The 12,877-nt window shown below is 29.9% G+C and overlaps 1 protein-coding gene across 1 annotated transcript in view; it reads right to left on the bottom strand.

Moving 5' to 3' along the window:
* LOC132950027 (TWiK family of potassium channels protein 7-like) overlaps positions 1-12,877 on the bottom strand; it is a 109,995-nt gene that overhangs the window by 31,019 nt on the left and 66,099 nt on the right. The window lies entirely within an intron of this gene.

Genomic DNA, 12,877 nt, shown 5'->3' with positions numbered 1-12,877 from the left:
GTTTGTAGGACATTAAACTAGACTAATGGATCGTACATTTCTATGACTTACAATATTTTTAACTCGTGTATCTTGCGCATGCGCAATAAAACTTACATTTTTTTAAATGGCAACCTGTAATTTAAATACCATATTCGGGTTTATCGATTTTTTTCAATCCATTTTGATGTATCAACTTGTGTCTTAAACCCAAAATTGACTAAACTAGAGCTAAGTAGAATTAAAAAAATTTAAAAATGTAATTTAACTAATCTTTTTTCTAACTGTATGTACTTATTTTTTATTCTAAACACCATGAAACAAACAATCAAAATTATTATTATTAAACTAGTTAACTATTTACTATTTATCTTATTTTATTATTACACATAATGAAATTGCATATGGTCTTAATTGGCTGAAACCAAAAGAGAAGAAGTGTATTTTTGTTTCCATCAGAATTATAATTAAGTACCCATCTATTCAAATAATAGTGAGCATTGATGTTTCCAGTTTAGTTATCTACCTATAACTATTAAAATGTCATTAGCTATTTTTATATTAGGTATATGGAATTCATTATCAGAGTCATGTGTCAATAGTAAATAGTTAATTAGTTTAATAATAATAATTTTGATTGTTTGTTTCATGGTGTTTAGAATAAAAAAAAAATAAGTACATACAGTTAGAAAAAAAAAAATTAATTTAATTTAATTTTTTTCAAGAGTCACTAATGGGTGGCTGCTTAAATCACGCCAGTCACGTATCATGTACTTATAACATATAAGCTTATTGTGCAAATTGTACAGATTGTTTATTTCAAATAAAAAAGAAAAAAAAATTTAATTTTTTAATTTTTTTAATTCTACTTAGCTCTAGTTTAGTCAATTTTGGGTTTAGGACACAAGTTGATACATCAAAATGGCTTGAAAAAAATCGATAAACCCGAATATGGTATTTAAATTACAGGTTGCCATTTAAAAAAATGTAAGTTTTATTGCGCATGCGCAAGATACACGAGTTAAAAATATTGTAAGTCATAGAAATTTACGATCCATTAGTCTAGTTTAATGTCCCACAAACAGAATTGAAAAATTTTTACATGGTAATGAGTGGTAAAGTGGCCCCTGTTTTTTGGGACACACGGTATAACCAAAAATTATCTAAATAAGATAATATAACATAGATAACAATTAAAATATTTATCTAGGTGAAAAATGGGTAGTTAAAAACTGGCATTTATAAAATCACATTTATGCTATAAATGTGAAATTTATAATGAACTATATGTACAATAGTTAATACGTTGGTATTAAATACGATTACCCTTCAGCGTTTATACAGAGAATTAACAGTATTATATAGGTAGGTACAATACGAAATCACTACGTTTTTATACACGTGATAAATATACATAACCGAAATAAATTGAAAATAGAATCGAATAAATAGTTTAGAAGAATATACATATATGATTAAAATACCCTTATCAGAAAAATTTAATGTACTACTATTTAAAAACTCGTCTCACAAAATTATCTAGATAATTTATTTCATAACTGATAACCGTTCAATTTAAATAGACTGATAAGATACGTAATAAGATAAATATTTTTATCTAAGTAAGGCACAACACTGCCTGCAATTTGCCACCCTATGCCGCCACAATAATATGATTGCCCGTTTTTTACGCAGATTTGATACCAACGCGGATACTCTGGAAGTACATATTATAATGACAAATGGATAAACCATTTTTCACTTTCAAACTCGTTGACTGACAGGATTAATTTAGATCTAGTATAATATTCGGCATGCCACTGGTACGGACTTCCGACCACGGTGTACAGTGTTGAAGGACTATAATATTATATTTTAAAACGTCAACGGCGGACACAGCGTAGGCAGACAGTGATAACGGTGAGAAATTTACATAATATTCGTCTATAACCTAGTCATAGTGTAGTAATAATATGACATAATATTAATAATATTATAATACACGTATATTATAATAATAGTATTATACTAACGGTGAAATTATATTAAAAATAGAATGAAACGAAATTTTTTTTATTTCGATAATGACGTACCGTGGGAGCGAAATCCTATTGGTCATTGTAATACAATTCACAATGTGACACATAATATTTTTTAGGGTCGTCCGTGGAAAGGTGCGAATGGTTTAACGAGTTTTGCACGTTTAGTTATTGGTAGAGAATTGTGTACAATAATATATTATGATATATTATGGTCTATGATAATGGTATTATAATATGAGTGAGTACATCAATTGTATTTGACAACGCACATTGTGCCTGTTATACAAGATGCAAGTGAATTATTATAATAGCAATAATAATATTTAATAATATCTGCAACCTGAAGAAAATCTCGTCGTCAGTAGTTTGTCTCCGTCAAACACATTTTTTCTGACTACACAATATTTTTTTAAAATGATTACAGGTATATAAAATAAGTCACATTTTAACCGTAGGTCGTAATTTATATTATAACCATAAGTTTGTTTTTTTTTATTCTAATAACCCGGAAATGAAAAAATTTAATTTTCGTTTTACGTCACCGCTGGCGCTTATAGTGTCACCAATTCGTACGGTTTATATTAATTCTTTAATGTGAGTGGTTGTATACGAGATAAAACACAGTGAGTCAACGAGACACTCAGTATAGTATCATTTTTAACTGTACAGCTGCGAATCACTGAAAACAAAAACGACATGTGAGATAAAATATTTCTATGCGTTTAGTACCAACATCGATAAACTTGTTTTCATAATTTTTTTTATTCATTTAGTATAGTTAATCGTTTAATGTTATATGACTTATATCCATATATGTACTAAAAAATCTTAAAACTATAATATGATATGAATATGCATTATCTATAAATGAAATTTAGTATTGCGTTTATGCTTAAACTGTGCACCTATAATCCTTGACAAACCAACCAAACATCAATGATTACTTTAAGGGTTATGCGAAAATAACCATTTTCAGCATAACTACTATGTTTTATCTAAAATGTTGCACACTGATTCATTGATAATTAATTATAGAATAGACAATTACATTTTGTTCAAAATGTAAAGAGGTAAATTTATATTTTTTTAATTTCAGATATAAACTGATCAACTTGTTCTTTAATGAATGTAAGCATAATATAAAGCCTACTTTACATTAAAAAATTGAAAGCATACAAAGAAAAATTACGTTTTTACGGAATTCACATACGTTTTCAAAATTATCCTTAAATTATGCATTTATATTTGCAATACACTTTAAACTTTTTTCCACGCATTCTGTTTAAAACAAAATCGTCAAAATTGTTTACAAACATCAAACTAGATAGATAATTTTAAAAAAAATGTATGCATTTGTGTCCGGACTGTTAAGTTATAATACATAATATTATGTGAAAATCTGTGCAATACCAGGAAATTAAATATTTTCTTACAATAGGATATTTGGTTTTATTTTTTTTAATTAATAATTAACTAGTTTTTAAACCATATAGGTACCTATTTCGTGTATATTTTTTCATTACAAAAGAACATTGCATAGATTTTTTATGAAAAAAAAAATTGTTTTGGAACTCGAAAAATTAGGTTTTTATGTTTTAAGCTGGATGCCATTTTGAGACTAAAATGTCGTTGCATTAAACTTTAAGAAAACTTCTATGCCACTGTAGTACATACATAAATTATGCTTAGTAATAAATTGAAAATAACAAAACTTACATGTCTTGAAACCCACATCACATATTATTATCTATCATTCCTTTAATAGGCTTAAGTAGTTCGTTTTTATTCCCTTTTATGAATATATAAATTAATATGATACAATAGCAAAATATATACGTTATATACGCGTTATGAAGATGATGTTAAAATTGCATAATAATACAATATATTATAATAGATCAAAGAAATGTCTTAAAGTATGTCTTAAAATAGTTGATAATTTTTTTTTTAATCATAATACTCGTTTAATTTAATATTCTAGAACATAATATTTATAGGAATATTAATATAAATAATCAATAAATAAATATTGGGTGCTAAAAAATATTGTCTTAAATTTATAAGCATTTACCTTTTATAGATTAAATTACAAAGTATCACCTACGAAAATATATTATTTAATTTGACTCGTGTTCATTTTAAAACGGTTTCGCATGAATAATGAAAAAAAAACGTAAGTACGAAATATTAAAAAGTATTTAGCTATAGAATATAAAAATAAATTACTATAATAGGCTCTGGTATTTAAAAGCGTTAAATAAACAATACTATTTGTAAGGACCAAGAACTTGATTATTTTATTGGTAAAAATGTAATTATATAATACTCATTAATCATTCAAACTCAAATTCTGACGGTATATTATAAGTGCAAAGTAGGCCAAATGGATTGCTCTGTGTCAATCCCGAGGCGTCAGTGTCAGTGTAAATATTTATTGTCATTTTACATATTGTTATGCATAATATAACGTTACACAAATACACAATAGCTTTGATTATTAACATCAAACGGAAAACAAAAGAAAAATAGAAGAACCGTCGTCGTCAATATCGAGTCGCGTTCAATTACGACGACGAGGAGGGACGTTGCGATTGTGAAAGAAAAACGTCGTCGACTGACGTGATTGAATTATACGGGACTCGCCTCGGCCCGCTTCTAATAAAGACGTTTCGGCTCGGGGCTGGGTGTTAACCCCGCCGAGTCACGAAGTATATTTTATATTTATGTATACGTACCATTATAAGGGCCTCGTAATGAATTATTATTATCGCGCGATGTACGAGAATTGTTTAAACAAATATTCTCATTAGCCGCGGGTCTCGGCCCGTTGTATTTTATCAATTTAACGAATATAAATAATAACGTGACCATGAATATAATACTTCGTTATGATATATTATAGACGGCGTTTGCCGGCAATGGAATCTAATAAATCATGTTCTGGCTCGTCGAGATTAAAAAAAAAAAATGATTAATTTTTAATTTTCCGCGTACAATTTAAATTATTTGTTTTAACTCTCGTCGGTGGCGGCGGTGCGCGGTTGCATAATTAATCCAACTACGCGAATTTGTTAGCATTGCGGCCGAGGCGATTTTTCACCAATACGTAACCCCCGCTACACTCAGAGAAATAAAATACACATTAAAATACGATAACCGTATCAAAAGAATACAACAAAATATGCTAATACGCGCGTGTAGTATAGTTATCGTCGGGTCCGTCGTACACTGTTTTCATGCATTATTTTGCACAATATACGCCCCCCCCCCCCCTAACGTGTGCTTAAACGCTCGTGAAAGACATAACGTACCAGCTAAACTCGCGCGTATTGTGTTACGGTATTGTTTACGTATTGCGTAGTATTGTGTTACGCTGTTGTCGACGGTTCGTATATTATTCTTTTCCGGTTTGAATCCAACGTAAAAGCGCCACCGCGTGTCTTCTGTAGTTTAAAGTCGTCAATGAATCACCGCTAATCGTTTCAACGATGCGTTTTTCTCGCTATACTACCGCAAATATTACTATATTATTCGTACTGTGATATTGTATTATTATCTACCGCGCGGCGCGCCCGCTCGAGAACTTCAAATCATCTGTGATACTCACCATCACGGGCGGCACCGTCGTGTTCAAGATATGGTCGACGAGTCGCCCCCGCTCGAACGACTTTTGTGACGCGAAAACTACACCTGCAAACGCAATACAATCGCAGCGACTGGTTTCACAGAGGCCTTGCCTGACAAATCGTACCTATATGATATTACAGCGACTTGCTGAAAATAATACATTGTCACCGGTCTGTCATAATAATAGTATAATATTCTAACGAGATATGGTGTTCCGGCACGTAACGTTGTACACGACTTCAGTTAAGTCGGTCAGTCAGGGATCACTGACTGGGAATCAAGTCCGAGGTCAAGTGAATATAGTGCATCGCCGCGATCTATCGAAGGACGGCCAGTCTACAGATTATATTATATTCCACCACTCGACGTTGATCTTTTTACCGAGTAACCTTTAGGGTCTAAGAAAAAATTCCAAAAGTCGAAACGAACAAAAAAAATATATACTAATTCTAACGAAGAGCACAACGAGTCAAATTTAATATTAATATAATATTGTTATTGAACACAGCAGCTGCAGCCGCGTAGCACACAATGTAAAAGTAATGTACCTAAATTGCCTATACATCACGCCGTGTTACATGTTGTATTATTATTGTAATATTGTCGTAATATTATTATCATTGTAGAAATAAAAAGCCGAACAGGATGTTACAAATACCCTTGATGTATGAACTCGTATTGTTGTTTACTAAACATATCATAACATGACATATTGATAGTATTGTATAAAGTAAATATCAAATGGAATAATTAGAAATTGTCATATACGAGTCCCTTGACGAACTACGTTTATTAATAATATTAAGTCATTTGTCCAACATTAAAAACATTTCATTTTGTTGACGAAAGCCATTCTTCGTGTACTTTTTTTTAACAATTGTTCTTCCGTACGGGTTGCTTTGATCTGTATTTTTAAATTCATATTATTCAGAAGTTTCGCCATGTAAATTATTGATTCAATTTTCAACATTTATGTACATAACCGTTGAAAAATAAAACTATATTGCTGCCTCAGAAAAATGAAATAACAATATATTATTATAAATCAATACGATAATTAAATAAACTTTGAATAACTACATCAGACATGTTTAGATTAAACGAAAAATGTACAAACTGAAAAAAGTCTTACTTTAAACAAAAAAAAATCACATATTGTACACATACTTATCTACAATACATTTATATATAATATATTGTATGCAGCAGAGGCATAAAAATATCAATCGACGGATAGCTTAAAAACAATAAATCGTTAAAAAAAATAATCGCAACGCAATAATAATAACTACCAATATACGTATCAATCGTTATATACGCTTGAAAAATATATTGTCGTAGGTACTGCAGAATCCCATACAATCAGCTAACTACACAAAATGGTTCATCAAGAATTACCACCCCCTCATTTCCTTTAACAATTAATTGATTAAAATTATGATTTTTGGAATTTTAAATCATACTTGTACAGACCACAATATTATAATAACTGTCAAATACTTATATTTTTTAATGACATCCATAAAAATAAGCAATTGGTACAACTGTTATGGTTATATTTTTAACTTGAGTAATGAGTATTTACTATTTTATATAATTACTCAATTTACAACACTTGTTCATAATGTATTATAATTTATTATGATATACTTTATAAACCGTACGACTATATTTAAATAACATAATTATAATATTTTATTGCATATAGTTGTGACATCCGATTCGAGTGAGATCTCGTTCGTTTACGCCTCTCCTTAAAATTATGGAGGCGACCGGAAACAAGACCGTGGGGTCGATTAGGTGCACCGAAAGCGTCGTGTGTGTGACGCGGTCATTGCTGCTCGTGATTTTATTATTTTTATTATTATCAAACAGCGGAGAAACCGACCGGACGTGATTTCGTTTTCGAATAAAACACTCGCGCGACCAAGTGACGACGAAACGCGATGAGTATCGTGTCTTCTTTTTCGCGCGTTAAAGTTTAATCCGCAAATAATTACAATAATATTAATATGCACTCTCTGCAAGATTATCTGTTAAGTGGTGCCGTTTGATTTGTACCCTATAAGTAGAGAGTGTTCGATTGTTGAGTGAAAATGCATTTCAACGGTTTAAACTATAATGATATGCAAACACGCGTATTACTCAAACGGTTAATGTACAATGGTATGGGTACCTAATGTGTAGATCATACCCAACTCGAACTGTTATATTTTTCTAGAATACGAAAATACAACATAATATTTATTTATTTAAAATACCGAGTTATTTTGTAGTTTAATTTGTAATATTATTATATATTATATTAAAATAGTTTTATCTTATAATGTGAAATATTAATTATTATTAAAATTTATAATATAATAATTGAAAGTCATAAATTATGTGTGATTATTTCTACATTATAATTTATAATATAGGTAAAGTGTGTATAAACTATAAATTTAAATTTAAAAGAAAAATGTTACAAGCATTTTTTATTAATATTGAATTTACGCCGAAATCAAAATTCAAGTTTAAAATTAAATACTGTACCAAGTGTATAGAACATATTACGTAACTTTTAATTTATTTCTCGGTACATAATACAACTTAATAAAGTTATTCTATACAGTATAAAATTCAATATATTTTTATCAATTTTTTCTTTAACTTTGTTAGACTTTCATGAAACTTTAGTAAAAATAAATTTTATAAAATTCTAAGACTCCAACTTTTTTATATTGATTTATTTTGCGTTAACCTTTCCCCCTTTAAAAGATTATTTTTTTTATCTTCTATACTTACAATGTATTACCCTTTGAACAAAAAATATTTTATTTACAATTGGTCAGATATCATCGTCACTTATAGGCTCATTCTACTCTGCCGTTACCGTTACAATAACTTCATAATGAACAATTCAACTAATCCGAGCTGATCATACGGCACAATTAAATTCTAAAGCTCATCGATCATGATCCAGATTAAACAGCTGTCGACGCAAAACAAATGTGCAATACATTACTACAAAGTATAAATTGCTATGTTACGTGTTATATTAATTGCATGGTTATTTAGCAATTTAATTTATAAAAAGGTGACCGTAAAATTGTTATGTTCTTTTACGTAATTTTATCATTCTAAATATTATTCGTGTCGATAAGTTTTTTGGAAAAAAAAAATTAAAATAAAAACCTGTCATAACTGTATATCGCAGTCTGTGTAGTATTTTAAAAAGTTATTTTATTCAACGCAATATTGAACACAAAAGATATTTAATTGCAAAAAACAAACAAATATTTCAATTATAAATTATAATAAAAAAAACACCTTTTTAATACCTATCTACTTTCTAATAAATTGTTTGTATTTTTTCAAACAACATTTTATTATTATTTTTACTTGGACCGTCATTACTTTTTTAATTTTCTTTATCGGAATATATTATACAAAAAAACATTATAATGGCTGCCATTTAAAAATCAAAAGATGATGGCCGCTACACTTAAAGAGGGTATATTTTTAATTTACATATTTTTGAATATGTATTTATATACTATTTTAAACGAGTGTATATATTATTATAACCACTGGAGTACAATTATTATTATAATATTTTTTTTCTCATTCCGTCCAATTTTAGTCTCAGCTACTTTTTTTTTTAATTTATGATAATATCACGTCATAATTTATGTGAATACGTTATATTTTTGTACTCATATTTTTTTTCCAAGATTTGAGGCACTCTATTTATTTATTTTTTTTTTTTTTTAAAGAGTTTTTCTGTGTTATTCTGTTTTTTTTTTTTGTACCTTTATACTCTGTGTTGGCATTTTTTATAGGCACCTCTTAAGATACAACAATGGGCGTATTCACGCGCCCATCTGATTAGCGTCAAACATGAACGTATACATATAGAGTATTATATACTGATGGTGACATCAAAAATCATCATTGTTTACTCATAATTATTATAACGTTTGGCACACGTTTATGTTAATAAATTGTATAATAATATCAAAAAATATGATTTATTTTACCATCACATTAATCGTCTAAAATCAATTTAAGTTATTTTATTGTTTATTTCTGTATTTTGTACTAGTATTTAAGTAGGTATTGTATATATTGTCTACTGTATTCATTATTCTGTATTTGCTTTCGGGTCGTTAAATAAATTATTATTATAATAATTATATAGGTGCAAAATTGAAGTTGAAGCTTAATTCGTTTCCACGGGTGCCCTTACTTCCAATATTCGGTAATAATAATAAAATATAATAAAGTTTTTGTACAATTAAAAATAGTGTCTGTGGTTCGCATAAAGATATTAATATATTATTCTATACACTAGCTATATAAATCAAAAAATAACACAAAAATATCCAATAATAAATGCGAACCGTACGGCCGTCTGTCTTAAGTCTTTATATTAATTATCTCCCTTCAATATTTTTGAAAATAAATAATTTGAATTGTTCCAGATGCCCACATATATATTATATAGGTGCAAAATTGAAATTAAAGCTTAATTGGTTTCCAGCGGTGCCCTTACTTCCAATATTCGTTAATAATAATTTATAATATCATGAAGTTTTTGTACGATTAATAATATAGTGTCTGCGGCGCGCATAAAGATATTAAATATTAATATAGTATACATATTAATCGTGCGCCCGGAATGAATACGGTTTTAAGAACATGAAATATTGGAAATAACGTTTGGCATTTTTACAGATACGATGGTATATGTGTCTTGGTATATAATATATATATATGACATCTATATGCTATATTATATAATAATATATAATATTTATGTGTTAGAAAAATGCGTGTTATCCGAAAACATAACCACAATATTATATTATACATACACACTCACTTTAAAACGTCTCACAATGGATCGCTAACGACGAGTCGATACAATTAATTAACTTGTCCTAACGTCAAACTTTTCGTTTCTCTATACGCTCGGGTACATCGTAATAATGTGAAAACAATAATAATAATATGAAGTGCGTCGGAAATATGTATCTTTATTTTCTTCTCTGTGTGCGAGTAACATTATCATCGTCTCGTATGTGATACGCCCGTAAAAGTGTGTATATGTATAATGGCGTTTGTAAAATATTGTAATTCATCATCATCGACGATAATAACTATATTATACGTTATCGTGTTGCAGATGGTTTTTTTTTTAACACGCTTTTAATAGGCTCATAATCTAATATCTTATTATTATTATTATTATTATATGAGTAGGACGGCATGTCATATACAACATTGTGTTATATCCATTAAATATTTACGATATTAGAACAGCCGCGTGTCGCGCGCGATGTTCGCTGATCGATCATCCGTCGTCGGTGTTATACAAAATTATTTCGATCGTACGATATTGTAGGCATGCGTATGCGCGTGTGTGTGTGTGTGTGTGTGTGTGTGTGTGTGTGTGTGTGTGTAATATTATTGTCTGTCGGCGAATGATATTATACACAACACGTCAACACTGTATATAGGTATCAGCATTGATCTGCGTCGACTTTCAAACATCCTGTGGAACGGTTCCAGAAACGCGAAACGTTGTCCATATTATATACCGCCGCAGCGAATTATTACACGCTATATTTATTAATGATGCCGGTTTCCTGTAGACGTGTGGCGTGCTTACATTACGAGAAAACGATGACGTCCGTCTTAGGCTCGGATATATTATGTATATTGTATATAATACTGCGTAGTAATTTTTAGCGACGAGGGACGGACATGATCCGCTGTGTAAGAAAATAATGGTTTCTGTCAATCAAACTCAAAATAAATCAAACGAACCACCTGCAGCCACATATGGCCCTCTCCGGAGAACACTCAGAGAAGACACGAGTCCTCCGTTTAACCGGCCATAGGATTAGGTCACACGTATCAGCACACTTATCAATATACCTAATCAAAAGAGAGAAACTCCCTTAATTTATGGGCTGTAGTAAACATGTCACAGTTAAGCACTATATTCTTACCATCAGAGCTGTGTCGTTGTTTGTAATTTTATTACGCTTATCTAAAAGAAACGTTAGTATAATAACAATTCTGTATTTTAATTATTTCGTACTGTGACGATCCTGCAGCTGGTATTATCACTCCGTCCAACTCGCGAGTCACGAGACATCTCTCGACCATGTCGGGATGACACGGCTGACAACAACTTTGAAAAAACTTTGATATTAAATTTAATAAACGATTAATACTAAATTTATTATAATAGTTGATAATAACTTATTATTGTGTATTTATTTTTATTTTTTCTAGTATATTATTATAGTAAGTTTTTTTTCCTAAGATGGTGAGTGCTCAGTACCTACTGTTAGCCTACTTCAGTAACACAGCAGCTGTTTTCCTGAAGTTAGAACAAAATATGAAGGTGAGTAATTTCTTTAAACTTTTGACTTTGTTCAATTTATATTTCCCTAAAGATGTGTTACTTACTTAGTTTCTCAAATTAATTTTAATTTCGGAATAAATTCAACTTCAATTTATTAACTTATTTTAGAATAATTTAACATAACTATTAAAAAAAAAAAAACTGTTAACTTGCTCCGTTTTGGGTTTCTTCTTACTTAAATGTTATTTAAAATATATGTAAGCACATATTGTTACAATATTACGCACAACTGCTTAAGATGTCACGCCGAGAGTGTTCTAATAAAATGGTCCATACGCGTTGTATCGACGGTCGCACTGTCGCTCGGACCAAAACCCCACGACTTTGCGATACGAGAATTTATAATATTAGGTACAGGTTAAGTAATCGGCCACGCAGCGAATGCCCGTTCATCTCGAAGGGAAAATGTTTGAAGGAAAATTGTAAAAAGGAAATTTTTTAACCGTACACGATGCACACGATGTATAATTTATGTATCTGGTACATGTATGCGAGCGTATATATTCAAATCGTTCGACGTATACGCGTAGAATATTAACTATCGTTCGCCGCGTATAATATTATATTTATACGATTTTGAGAATGTATTATATATTATACATATAGGTACCTCCTATTGCATACGTTTGTGCCGAAACAGGCTGCTATTGCTGTGGAAATGCGTACGAGTAGAAAAAAAAATGAGACGTAGAGAGAGAAAGAAAATCGAATCGCCCGTTAACCGCATAATAATTTTACATTAAATATATACACGCATATATTTATAACGCTGAAAGTTCCAGATAACGTATAGGTTTATATACGTATA

This window comes from Metopolophium dirhodum, chromosome 8 (assembly GCF_019925205.1).
Source record: "Metopolophium dirhodum isolate CAU chromosome 8, ASM1992520v1, whole genome shotgun sequence".
Classification (NCBI taxonomy): Eukaryota; Metazoa; Arthropoda; class Insecta; order Hemiptera; family Aphididae; genus Metopolophium; species Metopolophium dirhodum.
This window is presented reverse-complemented; position numbering and strand designations above follow the sequence as displayed.